This window comes from Protopterus annectens, chromosome 14.part0, assembly GCF_019279795.1.
Source record: "Protopterus annectens isolate FY-2018-M chromosome 14.part0, PAN1.0, whole genome shotgun sequence".
Lineage (NCBI taxonomy): Eukaryota > Metazoa > Chordata > Ceratodontiformes > Protopteridae > Protopterus > Protopterus annectens.
In genome coordinates this window covers 424,116,630-424,134,673 of record NC_056748.1, presented here as the reverse complement: position 1 = coordinate 424,134,673, position 18,044 = coordinate 424,116,630, and the positions used below count along the sequence as shown (strand labels likewise).

At 36.0% G+C, this 18,044-nt stretch overlaps 1 protein-coding gene across 6 annotated transcripts in view; it reads right to left on the bottom strand.

The window, feature by feature from the left end:
• The window catches only part of CTBP2 (C-terminal binding protein 2), a 2,784,951-nt gene that overhangs the window by 1,873,669 nt on the left and 893,238 nt on the right, over positions 1 to 18,044 (bottom strand). For all 6 annotated transcript variants that reach the window (XM_044056194.1, XM_044056191.1, XM_044056196.1 and 3 more), the window contains one exon: positions 2,829 to 2,958. The gene's annotated coding sequence lies outside the window, so the exon portion shown is untranslated. The remainder of the gene's footprint in view (positions 1 to 2,828; positions 2,959 to 18,044) is intronic.

Below are 18,044 nucleotides of genomic sequence, written 5' to 3'. Positions count from 1 at the left end.
AAATAGTAAATAAGGACTTAGGTAACCTACAAACTCTTGACCTAAGCCAGTTTGGTTTTGTCAAGGGCAGAACCTGTCTGCTTATTCTGGCTGACTTCTTTGAGAAGATTACTGAAATGGATGAGTAAAAATCAGTACACACTACATATCTAGATCTTGCAAATACATTCATAAGCATCCCACACTCATGTATTGTTAATAAACTCTCCCAGCTAAATGTTACTATCTATGTAACTCATTGGATAGCAAATTGCCTCACAAATGGCACCTAGGAAATTAGAGTAAGTCACCCTACCTTCCCTAAAAGACCTGCCACTAGTGGTGTACCCTAAGCTTCAGTGATTGGGCCGCTCCTTTTTGGCATTTACTTCTAATAGGTCAAAACTAATGTTAAACGTTTATGGCTGGCCAGGTCTGCAGATGACTGCAAACCTGGTGCCATCATAAACTCTCCAAAGGACACCAAGACCCTCCTAGACAGCCTTTCCCAAACAAATAGCTGATGTCATACCATGGCCTAATATAAAAAGCCAAAAATTTATAATGCTCTCCTTCATCAAGCATGATGTCCCCTGTAACTATCACATCAAAGCACACTACTGAAAACTGATCCAGTAGTTAGGGACCTGGGAATCTATGTAGACAGCAAACTGGCTTTTGATCACCATGCATCTACTGCTGTAAGAAAATCCTTTTTTAGTACACAGCTTACTAGAACGATTATGATGTCTAGGTACATGGATGTGGTCATTCCACTGATTAGGTTCATCATGAGCATAATTCTCCCATCAGTAGGTATCCTTCCAAATACTTAACACAATTTAATGCCAGCCATGCTTTCTCACCAAGAAAATCAACAGCCTCAACCATAAAAACTACACAGACCATCTCAAAAACTTTTCAGTCTTCTTGGTATCATACAGGCTACTGAGGGGCAATGTTTGCCTTATGTGCTGTGCCTCAACACACCTTATCCTGTCAGATCTACTAAACATCCACAAGTCAAACACTGGAATAAACACCCACTCAAGATGGTGCAATCGCTTGTAGAACATAAACAGAAGATGTCGGAGGGATATATATGTATCACAAAGAATACCACTTCTTTGGAATCATCTTCCCTTCCTCTCCACCTAAAGTAAAATACTTCCATTAATCTATTCAAATGTAATCTGGACAAATGAATGAATAAATTAAAAAAAATCACCCCTAGTTTAGCTCCTGTGTCCCTTATGGATAGAGATAAAATGTACATTTTCTGCCCAGCTCTGGGTTATTAGTATTTAAATTGCAAGGGCTAAAAACTTAATGGAAATGCAATGCTAGGCTTCTAAAGATCCTCAAAGATTAATAGCCTAGTAAGTATCTATGAACTTATGAACCATTTGTTTTCAGTGGTTTGTCATTCAGTCACATGACATGTAAGTCCACCAGGGTAGTGTAACGTAATGGGTTGGGTGCACTAACCACCAAGGATAACTATAAGGATGCGGGTCAGGGGAGAATACTAGCCACTAGAGATAACCTTCATCACTGTGCCTTAACGGCACTTAAACATATGTGTTGGAGAGAATCACTAGATACCAGTGAGAACTCTGAAGGCATGTATTTGGGGGGGAACACTCTTTACAGTATTCCATAAAGGCAATTAATTAACAAAAAAGTGGTGTGGGGAACCACTCATTGCCAAGGATACTATAAGCAGCATGTCTTAAAAGAATTAAAAGGGATTCCAGCCCCCCTGCCCTCCCACCTCCCACATAGGATATTAGTTCATTGCTCCACCTTTAGACACTAGGGATTTAATGTAGATAAATAAATAAATAAATACATACATACATACATACATACATACATACATACATACATGCATACATAAATAAATAAAATAAATAAGACTTAAAAACATGTAAAGTAGAAAGTGAGCGAAGGGCTTTGAACCCTAAATCCTTGCATTATTAAATGACTGAAACAGTTTGTGACTTACGAGGGAGAGGGACAGAGAACATTAAGCATACCTCTCAACCTTGTAACTCAAGAAATCAAGACAAAACCAAAATTACTGGTGAGACAAAATCAGGTATGGATTTTAATTATTGTACCTACAAACTTAGAACATCACTAGTATAACAGCATTTACACTACCGTGCATTTACAAAAGAAAGTAAAGTGTCAAACTAATGTCTGACATTAATAACAGACTGCAATTATCCATGATTTACAAGGGCAGGAAAAGGGTGACACTGGGTATGTTCTGACCACAAAGGGACAGGTATGTGATATGTGTTTGAATGTGCATATTGTATGCTGGAGAGTTTATTTGGGGGGGGGGTGCCTGTACTAACACAATGCATTGCACTATTAACTACCTCAGAAAAGTGCTGATTTGTACTAGTGGTAGTTAACAGTGATTCAGAGACATAAATTATTTGGTAATGGGGTTTTCCTTACTGCAGCTAATGTGTCTGAATCACAAAATACTGCACCGTAGAAATGTTTTTTTTTTAATTTCTACATTGATAAACAAAATACACAGGACTGTAACCTACTGAAGCAATGTTTCACATGTTCACTTTTCATTATATGATTCAGACATTTAGATACAAAAATGTGGTAACAGCTAGTAAAGCAAATGAACCTCAGAACTACACAAATGTTAAACAATACACATTTATCCAATGAAATTACTAGACTTTTCTAATTATTCTGTACTGCAAATGGGAACTAAAAATGAAAAGAAATCAATTACTGTGATCACAGCAAAGTTAACGACATATCACAAAAATGGTAAAGCATATTGAGCCAATAAAAGAAAAGCTATGACTTACCTAGTAAAAAACAAAATGAAATTCAGAGCACAACAGTAGCAACAAACCACAATCAAATGGCACGGGCATGGATAATATGAATGCAGCCTACAACAGTGGCTTTTGTGGTTCCATCACTCAGTGTGTTTGCCTGTGGATTCAGAGAGCTGCATTATTATAACCGATCAAGATTGTGTTTTTTTTTTAAATGAAAGAAACAAAAGAATAATGTTTTCAAGAACTAAACAATGCAATGCAACATCAAATGTTTCCCCCCAAATTGTTTTCCCAAAGAAAACATGTAATTATGAGATTACTGCATTTGACAAATTTAAATTGTGTGTGAAAAACAAATGTATTTCACTCACTCAGTAGTGTGTTTTTAAAGGTCTTGTGTTACATACAAAATGACTTCAGCCTCATTGCATCAATGTTGTTACCAATGTTAGATTAATGCTAACATTTACGGTTGTTATACTTTAAAGTTACACAGTTAACCTACATTTTCCAGACTGGTTCTTATAGCTTCAGGGTCATCCTGAAAGTTCACTTGTTTTCTCATTAGGAAGCTTGCAACCATTTTGCAAGTCTCAAAAAAGCAAAATATGATAAGATGTTCTGCTATTCAATGTACATATTTATTTTTAGAAAAATTCATACAGCAGAATTACCATTATTCATGCTATGCCTTTTAAGCAAAGTCTTCTTGGAAAATATTTAAGTAAGGCAGGTACATGTCATTTATAAAGCCTTCAGATTACATTTCAATTACAGCACTCATTGGAAGACCCATCACTGTTACTCTCTAGAGTGCCTCCACCTATAAAAAAACAGGATCACCTTATGGGGTCCCTAATCTATAAATGTTTTGCAAGTGTTTTCTTGATGAACCTTGTGATGCTCATCAGAAGCTAGATATCTACTCATAAATTCAGATCCAGTTTCCTTCTCTTCAGCAGTATTCTAATATATGCACTAAACTGGGTGGACATTTTTCAATAAAAACACTTAATGCTGTGGAATAACCTCCCATCTCTTTCTGTATCACACTTCTTCAACTAATACCCAGCTAATTAGAAAGCAGATGAAATATTCAGTTAAACTCACATTTCTGCACTGAATCAGAGCATCAAATGAACCAGTGCTTCCCAAAATATTATTTGCTAAGAAATTTAATAATTCCTCATAGATGCTGCATCTTTGTATTTAGCAGAGTACTATATCTAGTCGCCTGTCCATGAAATTAGTGTTTTTAATCTTGGTTATGTTTCCACCAGCTGTGCCATCTTGGCAGTGCCTTTACTAGGTCCCCAGGGCACTGTATTATAAACAATCAACAGATAAATAACAATTAACCAAGTACTATCATAAAAACAATCCATAATACACAAAAGACATATTCAGTTATTTATGTTAGGCAGTCACTAAGGTCAAACAGGAAAAGAATAATCCATCTCAGGGATTATCTGAACAACACAAATACTAATAAAATGTAGGCTGAATGAACACAAAGTGATACACTTATATAAATAAAACCTATAGTTAAAACAGGTGAACTAACAGTGGATTACTCTTAAGGCTGTGGAATAAAAAGGGAATTTAAAACTGAAGAAACAAAGCAGAAAGGCTTAAAATAAAGAGGTAAAAATTATGTTTAGTATAAATTAGAGAGAGCGGCTTGGTACACCAATATGTTCCCTACAGGACATACTTACCGACCCGCTACACTGACTCTTTGACTAGAGAACATCGATCATTAATGTGCTATACAGAAAAGGTACTTTGAAGAAAGGATTCTACACTATTACAGTAAAAAAACAAATATAAATGAGAATAAGGGTATAGCTTGTCAAAGTCAGTATCCTGGTTTGTTGTCAAGAAACAGAATTTTTTGAAACAAAGTCATACTTCTCCTTGAAATGAATAATACGGAAATATTTTTTAACCATTTGACACGCTTCCCCTTATAATATAGAAAAATATTTTAGGAGAGAAACAACAAGACTAAGAGGACAGTAAGGTGTTGAAGAGCAGCGTTAAAGATTTGTACTGGCACAAATAAGCAAGTGTTAATAACAGTTACAAATTTTTATGTCACCATGTGGCAGTGTCAGAGGTCACCCTCAAAGTTTAGTTTCATGCAGAGGATTCTTAGATTAGTATATTTCATGTGTCAGAAAATGCCTAAAAACAAACAGCACCAAGCTGAGAATGGCATCAAACTCACAAGGAGACTTTCAGAGGCTTATTTTTTAAATCTACCAGTGGCGTGACTCTTGGCATCACCACCCATGTGTTGTTGCCATCTGAGGCACATGGTAACACCCTTGCACAAAGGTAGAAATGGTATGTTCACCTGGAGTGCGCACAGTTCTTATCGCAGTTAGACTAGCTAAAAAGGAGACAACAAATGAACAGGAGACTCTTTCCCTGCACAAAACCCTTTGTTACATCAGACTGTTTGCTTTTGTCAGCTCTATGCAATTTGAAATGTTGCCGCAGTACTTCCTTGCTAAAAAATGAGGAAACAGGTGCATACATAAGGAACAGCTCAGAAAGTTCCATCCTGAGATAAAGTGACTATAAAGTTTATTTATGTACTGATTTGTTTGCTTAACAGTGCTGAGCGTAATATTGTCCATAGGAGTCTGGCCTAGACTCAGAGACTCCCAAGGGGCATTTATACAGACAAGGGGGAATGTGGACAAAGCACCAGGGAAATTCCCTGTGTCTACAGCACAGGTTGCTATCAGTCTGTCTCTTAGATGGAGTAGGGAGAATAAATGATACAAGACAAAATTTTGTAGTTCAGGATACTGAAATCTGTAGTTTTCAGTTTCAAGACAAAGAAATACCTGTCTGAAATCACTTTATCAGAGGTGGATTCTTTTAGCAATAATCCATGAGTGACTGTAGGTAATGCTGGATTTATTCATGGTTGATGTGGTTTGATCACAAGAGTGAAGCCCGAGTAATTAAACAATGCCAACCATGTGTAAATCCTGCATTATCCACACACTAGAGTAGATTACTGCTATTATACAATGGTATTATTTAAGAAAAAAAGTCTTACCTATTCTAAATAATGTCATTGTACAAACTTTAGTGGCCTCTGTCAGGTTCTCATAGTCTGGGACATTGAAGATATGTACTGCACATGTACAGTATATTGCTGTATTATCTTTTTTTGATGTGACATGAATTTTTTAATAATATATTCTGCTTTATGGATCACTTTACAGGCCTGAGAATGTTTTGTTTGTTTGTTTTGTTTTTGTTTACCATAGTTTAAAATCTTCAAGGACAGCACAAAGAAGTTGGGAGTTCTTCCTGTGGGAACTCAGATTATAAACAGCATGCTGACTAATCTGTCCAATCAGTGAACATGTTTTTAAATATTAAGCTTTTTTTTAAGTAATAGAGAAATCTACATTTTCTCCATATTGCTATTGGTTTCATCTTCTGTGCTGAACTGTTTTGTAGAAGATGAGTATTAATAGCAAAAATGTGACATGAAATGGAACATTCTGCAGCTCCAGCTGAGAGGTATGTACAATGGGTCCATCTGCTCACACATCGGGCTCTTTTTTTTATTTGCAGAGCTTGGATTTACAATGGCCACACTGACTGGTTTGTCCAATCAGCATGCATGTTTTTGTACAGAAATGAGCATTTATTCTATAATCCAGTATACACTGTGAACTGTCAAGATGGAGTACATCAATGATGAGAAAGTAGAAACTGAATCAGCCAGTAAGTTTCTGACAAGGAAATGAAATGGAAGCTGCTCCGAATGGTCATGTGAGTGGAAATAATGCCAGGATCCAAGCTGAAACAATGTTGGGCAGAGAAGGAGGGTACAGTGAATTTTTTTTTTTTTGGATGGTGCCAATAAGAAACTGCTTGCAGACACAGGCAATACAAACTGACAGAAGGACTGGAAGAGAAATTCAGCAGCACAATGTCATTAGACTAACATTAAAAGGGGTGTTACACACCCAGACAGATTCACAATTTGGAGTTCTGTCTTGAGTCCACTGGGAGTAATAACAGAAGATTAAAGTGCTTTTATTCACTTGGGAATTGAGCCCTTGTACTACATTTATTTTGAAATGAAAGAAACTGTACCACAGGCAATTATTTCACTGAAAAAAGAAAGGTGTTACACAATGAACAGATTTGTTGATGTATATAAATGGCCAGCAGTGAAAAAAATGAGTTTTTTATACGACTAAGAAATTACTTTATGGAAAGGAATGCACAAGGAAAACTCAAAAACTGTGTTGTGAATCTATTTATGGAATAAATAAAAACAAACCCACTCCGGTCTAGGGTCTGGATGGATATGCATTATTAAAAATGTAAAACACAAAATTAGTGCACAACTCTGTTATATACGTTAACATTAAGCAGATGTACTGCCAAATATGCCTAAAGTTTTATTACTTGTTTACTGTGTGGAGAATATTTTCATTTAATTTCGATTTGCCCAAAAAATGAAGGTATGAATGGTGGTAGGAGAAGGGACATGGGAAATGCTTACAAAACTGAAGACAGTATAATGAAATGAGGCATTTATAGATGTACTTCCTTATTAACACTGACGAAACATCGGTGGATGATATAAGCTGGTAGAAAATGTTCAGTTCACAGTGTAATAATTATGGATACAATGTCTTAATACATCTGATGATTTAAATACTGGGTTCAGTACAGTGACTGTTTACTTGAGAAAAGACATATTCCTCTGAGGAAATAATAGCTGAGCAGCTAAAAGTTACAGACTAGCAATGTGTGCGGGAAGGTCCAGGTGAAATGGATCTTTCGAAAGGTTACAAAAAGAGAAGAGAAAAGAAAAAAAAAATTAGAGTTTCAAGATGATATAATGAAATTTTTTACTATTAATATGAATGGTATCAAACATAGGATTTGAAAGTCTACCATTCTACTATGGCTGCTGGAAGTTAATGCTGATATTATATGTCTAGTGGACATTAAGACATTCAGGCGAGGGAGGTTTTTGGTGCTTTTGGCTATAAGAATGTTCTTGAATCCTAGTAATGATTTAGAAAGGAAAAAAATGTAAAGTGTCTTATTTTGTAGTCATAGAACCTAGGCGTGTTTTTTTCTAATATGGAAGTGTTCTGAATCTCTGTGATGTATGCATATACTAATGTAAAACAAGGGGTGAAGTTATTTGAAAAAAAAAAATTGTTGATAAACTCAAGTATAGTGTGTCTTAGGGACTTTATATGCACGGCAGGAAAGGAAGAGAGGAGACTGCAAAGCACAGAACAGGATACAAATGTTTCGAAGGGAAAGGAAATAATGCTTAAAGAATAGACTAAAAGAACAGTAAATATATACAAGGGATAGCATGCTTTCAGTGACAGAATACATGTTAGTAAATTATTATTTCTTCAGGAGGTTACTCAGACACTGGTTTTAGGGACCATAACATTTGGAAATGTAACTATATCATGTAAATATGAAAGAATTTAGAAATTATCATGCTGGTGATTTGATTTTAAAGAGAAAGTCAGGATTGAATATAAGGTATTTTGAGGGAATGAAGGAAAGAAAAAAGAAAAAAAAGGAATACAGGAAAATTTGGAGAGGCACACAAGATTATATATTGAAGGGGTAACCAGGAACTACATAATGACTGAATTCTTGAGCATCAACTGTCTAAACTTCAATGTACAACTGTATTCCTGGAATAGTACAGATAAAAAGTAGGTATGCAAATTAATTCATACACTATCAATCATCAGCAGTTCACAAATTTTTGAAATCTGGAATACAATATGTCGTTTGAGGCAACTGTTTACATAGCTATAAGTGTGGAATACCCTCATCAAACACATAAACAGAAGCTCTGCTTAGAACATGGGAATGGAGACTCCAAGAGAAGGCATAATGAGCACAGTAAATCGCTACTGTAAATACACATTCTGGTACCCCCACATAATGATGTTGCACCATTCCCACCACTGGGAGAAATCTACCACCAGATCTCTTCATCTCAATAATATGAAACTAAATCCTGCTCCAGTCTCATGGATGCCTACCTCTCTAACTGTTAGTGCAAGAAATCTGGTCAAAGTGTAAAATAATGGTGGGACAAAGACCTAACATAGGGACAGATATGAAATATTGCTCTTATAAACTTAAAAAGTTACTAGAATTGCAGGATTTGTGTTAGCATGCATTTTCTGAAGGATATGACATCTGCAACTCAAATGTTTGTCATTATTCAGTGCCATTTCTTCCCAAGTCTATATTTTCACACTGCCTTCTTTTATCACTCACACATGCTAGTGCTTAAGAATCATCACAGTAATCTTAGTAATTTGCCAGAAGACCACAGAATTTATGAGGAACAAATCAGCAATAATAAGGCAAATATGTCAACATTCTGTGAAAATGTGGACAGTTGAGAGGTATGCATGGACAATTAGCACAGACCATTTAAAATCTGCTCATAGTGATAATCAGGTAGCACAAAAACCTCACTATGTGCTATTCTTCCACACTGAATGGGAAATGTCTACAACGGTCATACCACTAGCTGAATATATTGAGCTATGTGCACTACTGCCAATGAATGGGTACGGCATGTTCTATGTTGAATGTGAAATGTCAGCGACAGTCATAGCACTATCTGAACATATAGAGCTATGTGCACTATGGCCGATGGGTATGACATTTATCTCAGTGTCTGATATGAATCTGAATGAAAGCACATGATCAGCATGCGTCCCACATCAGCTGCTAGGTTTAGGAATTATCCTACATGTTGTTTATCTGGTATCTGCAGTCCTGCAATATTATAGCATTGTAACTCTGCAATGATACCTTCAGTAAGAGTTACTTAGTCTGCTTTCAGTTTCTTTGTTGTTGTGATTACAGGCATGTTTCCTGTAACTACATTGCTTGAAATGGCAGATACTTTGTAAGAAATGAAAACTGTCATAAAGGACATACATGATGACTTATGTTAAAAACAAATTCAGATACTCATAATCAACTATCTCAGTCTTAAAAAAGTAAATAAGAAGAATGCATAATACCTTATTAAATGGCTACCATATACAGAAACAAGATGTGCGCACAGAGAATACATTATTACAATGGGCGAGTCATGTAAATGTATATTTTTTCAGTAGTAATCAGACATGTTTCTATGATTATTTTGAATTACCTAAGGCATGAACCAGTACTATTACAATGCACTTTTACAAAGATCATGAACGGTGGTGGGGTGTTATGCAGACATATTGTTAGAGTACAAAAGATAAAGTATATGGATTCAGTAAAACAAAAAGTGGGAGTCACAGTCTAAGGGACTGGATGGTAAACAGACTAACAGTAGCATGATGTACTTTTAACAATCACACCACTGTCTTAACTGTTGACAAGAAACAATACACACAAACCCTTTTACATTTGCCCTATGTTTGTGAAATCCTGAGGAGAACACATTATTATTATTATTTGTAGTAGCAGTAGAAGTAGTATTTTTGTTAAACTTAAAGAGATGGCCAGAACAGGAATATTATAAAATGTTGGTTGTACACTTACAGTTTTGTGGCAAACAAAAAAGGTTGGAAATTTCTACTTTACTATGTATATAAATAAATAAAGAAAAGGGTATGTTGTTAAAGTTAAAAGGTGGGGATGATGAAATAGTTGATGGAAAAGAAAAATATATATGTACATAAGGTAGTGAAGGATAATATGTAGCAAATGAATAAAGGGAAGAGATATAAATACTTGTGTTTTACAGGACTGAAAAAAATAAGAGACAAGACTATGTCAAAAGATGTGAGCATTGAACAGTGAGTTTTAAAAGAATTTAAAGAAGAAAATGAGCCAGGTTTGGATGGTTTAATCTATGAATTTTTTAAGCTGTCTTTTAATGAACTAATGCTATTTACTAAGAGTATTCAGGGAAAGGTGAAAGAATTACTTGCCTAACAAAGATTTAGTTGTAAAATATACCTGGAAAAGAGTTGAAATTGTTAGTTTACGTAACTAGAGACTGTCAACATTAACTAAACTTGATTACAAATTATTTATGAAAGTCATATAACTGAAGTTAATGAAAGTGGCAAATAAGATTACAGAATAAAAAGTATATGGACCTGAAAGGGGGAATATTGTTAAGGGTACTGTTTTATTGGCAAGACAGAGATAAGGGACTGTACTCAAAAAGTGTAAGTGGGGGGGAATTGGGACTTGGAGCACAGCAAAACAATGTATGTCGAAAGCAGATAAATAAAACTTAAGAAAAAACTTAGATGTGTTACTGTTTTGTGCAAAAGGTTTAGATAAAGCAACGTTGTGTGTGTATATATATATATATATATATATATATATATATATATATATATATATATGCCTGTGTCTACTTCATTTGATCGAAAGACCATTTGACCTAAACCTATTTGATCGAAAGTTCATTTGATCAAAAACCAGTATTGAAGGCATAAAACTGGGATTTGTCCCCCTCCCCAATGTCGTGCGACCCTGGAGTTGGTATACATAAATTTCCTTTAAAAGAAGAAAATAAAACAAAGTACAGATTTTAAATGAAAATAGGTGAGGGGCTTCACCCCACCCCCCCACCCCCCCAACTATATATACCAACTCCAGGGTCACACGACATCGGGGAGGGGACAAATCCCTGTTATCTGCCTTGAATACTGGTTTTCGATCAAATGAACTTTCGATCAAATGGGTTTAGGTCAAATGGTCTTTCGACCAAATGAAGTAGACCCATATAGCTAAATATATATATCAACAAAGGTTTAGAACATTTGATTAATGGATGATTTGGAAATAATTTTGTGTGTTGAATATTATACACTAGGATGTCCACTGAGCTTTCACTTGTTTGGTTTAATGTTTATCCTATTGTTAATTTACTTTAAAAGGAAACAAATTAGATACAATAATCTCTAGTTAAGAATGTAAAAAAAAAATTCACATTTTTCTTTCTTATGTGGTTGATGACTTCGGAGGTAGGAAAGTAAAAAAAAAATCTCTAAGATTACTGTGATGACTCTTAAGCACTAGCATGTGTAAGTGATAAAAGAAGGCAGTGTGAAAATATAGACTTGGGAAGAAATGGCTAAAATAATGGTTATAATATTCAGTACTAAACAGGCAATATTATGTATGTGAAAAATGTACTGTTAAAAGGAGAAAGGAAGCAAAGGGCAGGGAAGTATTTATCATGTCATCTAAGGAAAATTAGAAAATGTTTAATAAAATCCATTTTGAAATGAGGGGGGTACTGACAGTATTTGCCGAGTTAGATTTTGAATTTTAGCTATTTTTTTTTTATTTAAATGGTGTTAACTTTTACATAAAAAAAACCTGACAAATTTATACAGATGAGAAAAAAACTGAAGAGTTGAATATGTTGAAAGCAGGGGTGTTTAAGATGAATAATCACATCTCATTTAATCAACGCATGATTACTCAACCAAAAAAAAAATAAAAACCTTGGGAGGTCCCTATTGAAAACACTGACATTCCCAAGTCTTTTTTGCAGGGTGCAAGCCTCCTGTACTCTCCTGAAATGGGCATTCCATGACACCCCCACCAAACCTTGCTCTTCTCTAAGTGTAACCATCATTACAACATCTCATTAACCTTCCAGTGATGACATACTCTGAGCATTGATAAACCAGATAGCATAATATTCAGTATATATGCATTATTTTTAGTTAATAAAGTTAAAAGGTCAACTTCAAAAATTAAGGTTTAAAGACAGAATGCAAATATGGAACATAGTTTAAAATTAACTTAAGGAAAAAAAGGAGATGGTAAAAGAATATTCTGGAAATATTTTATACTTCTCCACGGTTATATGAAGAAATAAGAGAGAGAGACACCCATGATGGTTTGATTGAGAATACTAAACTAAGATAAACCACATGCTAAAGGGAATAAGAAAAATAAGAGAAAAGAGAAAAGAAAAAAAATTAAGGGTTGTAGCAGTGAGCACTTTTACAGCAAAGTCACTTAAATGGTTTTCAGTCAATTGTAAAGTAGACATGAAATTTTTATAAAGTACAAATATGATAAATGATAAAAATTCCAATGAACCCTATTTTTGCTGTGAAGAAATTCTAAGATTGTTTTGGTTTACTTATAGAAAATGTAGACAGTCAAAGTGTATATGTATTACACAATAAAGGCTGGGTAAATAAGAAGGTAATGCAGGAGACTCAAGGTCGCTGTACTAAAAGGCAAAAACGCAATATAGATGTGTATTTTTTCAAGCTGCCTTGGAATAATGAAATGGGTGTACAATTCCTGTGTAAGTAATCAAGGGTTCACATAGCAAGACAATTCTCAAGCAATACAAGGTATACCTGGGAGGAGGCAAAGAAAAGCATAGTATGATGATTTAACAAAGGCTGCATTATGTCTGTTCCAACAGGGGCTCAGTCTCTGCAATGCAGGTACAGATTGTGGTAGACTGTAAACCAAATGACTACAGCACACATATATTCACAGTAGGCATATTTCTGAAACAATCAATCCAATTAGTCATTTTCATAGTAAACTACGTTTTAGCAACATTAGAGACTGACCAATTATCTGTGCCTTCTGAGGATGGTTGGGCGCCAGGCTGGCAACTCAACACCGTAAAAACTCCACTGCCAATCATGAGGAGACAGGTGATCTGCTGTGGTGATCCCCTAACCAGGAAAAAGCTGAAAGAAGAAGAAGAAGAGACAGACCGATTGTCCATGGGTTTCTTGGTGACATCACATTATAAAACAGATTACAGCTTACTTTCTGTTTATATATTGACATCATCACTGCAAAGAAAATGATCCACTCTACTAAAGGACTTGACTCTAGGTAGAGATGAGGCTGCTAAATATTCTGTGGGTAAAGGTAAGGGAACAACCATTCCTTTTTAATTTCAACCTCTCAAAAAACATCTTGAACAAATAGATAAGGTATAGTGTCAAGTCTATCTTAAGTCAGATTATCAGGCTGGTCTACAGGGAAGTATGGTCCATATAAATGGCCAAATATGGTCCTTTGCATATCAAGGCTTGCAAACCTGAAAATTGCTGTGCCAAATTATCATTACCTGCAACAATGTATCCAACAGAAGAGAATGACTGTAGGCGAATTAGACATTCAGTAATAAAACTGAGGCCTCATAACATAATTAAGTTTCTAAACAGGGTGCTAAAGATGAAATATTCAGTGACACAATTCTTTGGTCAGTCTGTGTTGAATCAGAGTCCTGTTTCAGTCAGAATGTAGACGTCTGACACAGCCGATGAACATTCTGATAGCAGAAAAATAAATACAATGTTCAAGTATGTGCCTTAAGGAATACAGAACTGTGTTTAGGAATATTTACCAAAACACTACATGTTTAAGAGTGGTCATTGCAACCTTTAGACAAAATATTTGGGGGTTTACCCACCTTCTTTATCTCCATTTCTAGGAAGAAAATGTACCAGCTGTGACTGAATTCCCAAGAAGACAGGCACCAGTGCTTCAGGCCTTGCACAGTGAGTAAGGATCTCATATAAAGTCAGCATTGGTAAGGGCTTTCATCAATTCTTTGATCTCCATAAGGCTTGTGTGTGGATTTGAGACTGGAGAAGGTGATTTATCTATGTTACATTGAACCATCGTACTATGAGCTATAGTTCATCTATTTTCTGTATTGCAAAATTAACAAAAGGAAATAAAAATCATTTCTACAGGAAGGATAATGCTATGAGTTACATTTCATTGATTTTTCTGCATTGTGAAATTTAGTTCACAGTACTAAAAGACACATTAATTTTTGCAACTGCGTTCATACCTAGGTAAGGAAGCTGTGGGGGTAAAAAGTCATCACAGGGGGATAGAGGATGGTCTTTTCCCCTGAAAAATTGCTTTCATGATGAGTAGTTATTAGTGAAATTATGTTCTTCATCAGTTTTCATCAAAGATATAGCTTATATATAATTATGCCTCAGAACACCATAGGAGAAGTGTCTCACTAGGAAGGAAAATCAGGTTTCTCTGGGTGAAGCTAGAGCCATCAAAAATAAGTGGACATTGCTACACTTAAAGAAATCCCAATCCCTCAGAGACACACACTCCAGGGACCTAAACCTTGTCATCACAATGAACAAAACATGCTGGAGGGATAGGTTCTTGACCCAGACTCGCTGGAGGGATAGGTTCTTGACCCAGACTCTGGAATAGACTGCTCATACATGTCAAGCAGAGCGCCTCTTTGGCCCTCTCCAAAAGGAACCTTGATGATTGGATGGGAGATAGGAAATTCACCCCAGAGATCACGTCAGTTGCCCTGCTAGACAGGGGTCTGGGGAAGTAAATACTGTGGAAAGAAATAGCTAGGGAATTGTTATGGCTAGGCTTGTATAGGCCCTAGGGTCGATAGCCTAGTACCAACCTATGAACTTATGAACCTATAAAAGGAAATTTCTGGACTTAGGGAAAGGGATGAAAAGTATACATCAATGAAAAGAAAAGGCATCAAGCTGCCAAAATGTTTCAAGAGACACTTAGCTGTAGAAAGTTGTCAGATGACTATTAAGGTCGGAAGCAAATGGTACAGTTCTAAAAAGTTCCATATTTGAGTAGCTTGAAGAAAGGTCCATTTGTAAGCTGAAGCCAGAATGTGGGTTGTCAGCAGATGGGAATTATGTTGCAGCAAACTCCGAAATCTGATTTGTCTCTTTCAGAGATGAAAAGATTTTGTTTGCCCTTGCTTGATTATATACTGCATTGCTGCACTAATTTGAGTTGAATGTGACATGGCTGAAAATTGAAACAGAAAGCTGACTGAGGTCTGTAAAAACATGTTTTCATCTCACTCAAGATGATGTGAAGTTATTTTTGTTGTAGAGACTAGCTCACTTGAAATGGCACAAGTTGTTGAGGTGGTTTCACCATGCACAGTTGAAAGAATCTAGGTTCATATTTTGCAGTTTGGATAGTGGAAGCAATGCCATTGCTATGGATAAGCTGTGGGTGTATACCTACTAAAGGAATTCCTTCTTTATATCCTGTATTATACTAATCATAATAGCCAGTTTGTTTTTCTTTCGGCTTTTCCCAGTTAGGGGTCGCCACAGCAGAACTCTGGTCCGCTAATAATTGGCAGTAGATTTTTACAGTGCCGAGGTGCCAGCCCGATGCCCAACCTTCAATGAAGGCACGCCCATTCACGCATGTCTTTTGAATGCCACTCAACCACGGGGAGGACATGCAGACTCCACACAAAAGGTGCTCCAGCCGAGAATCAAACGGGAGAACCTCTTGCTGTGAGGCAACAACGCTACCACTGCACCACTGCGGCTTCACTACTAATCATAATAGCCAGTGGCTCCAAATATTTCTGAGATGTCATTATATCTTTCTCACATACCTTGCTTAAGGGACCAGGAGAAGACAAGAAAGTAACCATTCATGCAAGAGTCCCCCAAATGCTAAACTGTCCTATGCATGGTAGACTTACATTCTAGACATAATGCAGTCCTACAAAACTAAGGTTTTTTTTACATATGAATGAAGTAACAGAACATTTAGATGGTATACTCTGAGTGGCTGAATGAATGAACAAATGGATACACACTCAACTTCACCATCAAACACTGTACCAAATGGCACAGTCATGTAAATTAATGTGAAATATTCATATTTCTTATATTTGGCTATTATTTCTACTTGGAAAAGAGTGTTTTTTTTTTTTTACTAACAGCATTCTAACATGGTCACAGGAAAGCAACATGAGTTATTTTGCCTGTGATGAAAAAGAGAAAAAGAAGAAAAGATGTATTTTACTCGAGCTGAGATGAAACATTTTGTTTTGCACTTCATGGTCACAGGTGAATTGTGACTTCAGATACTAAGTTGTTCTAGGTATGACAGAACTAATGCAGACTTCAGAAGCTAGGGTGTTTTGCAAAAATGAAACTGATTTTACAAGAGTCAAGGTGAAGCATTTCGCATTGCACTTTAAAATTACTGTTAAGGTGCTTTGTGACACACAAAAGTTAATACAACCTTCACATGGTAAAGTAATCATACATCCATCTACCCACAACCCCATTTTCCCATTTTTGCCAATGGGTCAGGGTGTCACTTCAACAGTGACAATCATTTAGAGCCAGGGTTCACACCACCGAATGGACAGCCCTGCTGTGGGGTAAATTAATAATGGTATATCAGAAATTATACAAATTCCAGCTGCTAATATTTTTGTGTGCTTCAGTTAACAGAGCTTCCAAATACTACACTGCTGTGTGTTCAGTGGAATTATTATGGGTGAGAAAATTATTCTACTTAAGTTGAACAGAAATAGTTTGTTTTTCACTTTATAGTCACAAAGAAATGATGTACAGCATTTTAAAACGATCACATGAAAGTTGCTCTTCATAGGACCTTATAAACATTCTAAAAATGTCGACACAACTGAAATGCGTATTGTACAGGGGTATTCTAAATTCCAAAGCCAGTTATGTGTAGTCTTCTAGTAAGAGTATGGAGCTTGCTGTTTTTATTAGTCCATATACTTTATCACATTCATTTGTCTGAACCCATAGGTATTTGTGCTGGATCAAGAATCTTCACTAGAATATGAAAAGAGTGAAACACAGACCTTATGTCCAATGACTTAATGTGATTATCCTTTTTTCAAGAGATCTCATAGTTACTAAATTTTACAAAGGACTCATATGCCCTCGTCTCACTCAAATGGGGAGATATATGTGGTGAAAGAGAACCATGACATAGTAGTCGGAATGTATGCTCTCAAAACAAGATTTTACATAAACATCCATCCAGTCACAGACCAAGGACAACTATTCAAAACTAGGAGGTCAGAAAAAGTTGATCCTTTATATACTGACTTCTGACCATTCACAACAGAAGTCTCATGTACAGTTTGGGCAAGATGAAAATACAGGATGCCATGTGGCTGATAGGGATAATGTGGGCTTTAACCATGTAGTACCACGCAAGCCAGCTCTACAGGATCTTAAGTTTCTTCCTGCTTTCTGAATCTATAACTGTCCTGTAAACTAAATCATCTGCAAGAGGTCAAGAGTCAACAAAGCTCTTTGCTGAATAACCAAGGACTGAATTCAATAAAGGACTTCCTTGAATTCTTTCAACCAAAGCTTCTATGATGGTTCACCTGAATCTAGTCATCTAAGTAGTGATAATCCAGGA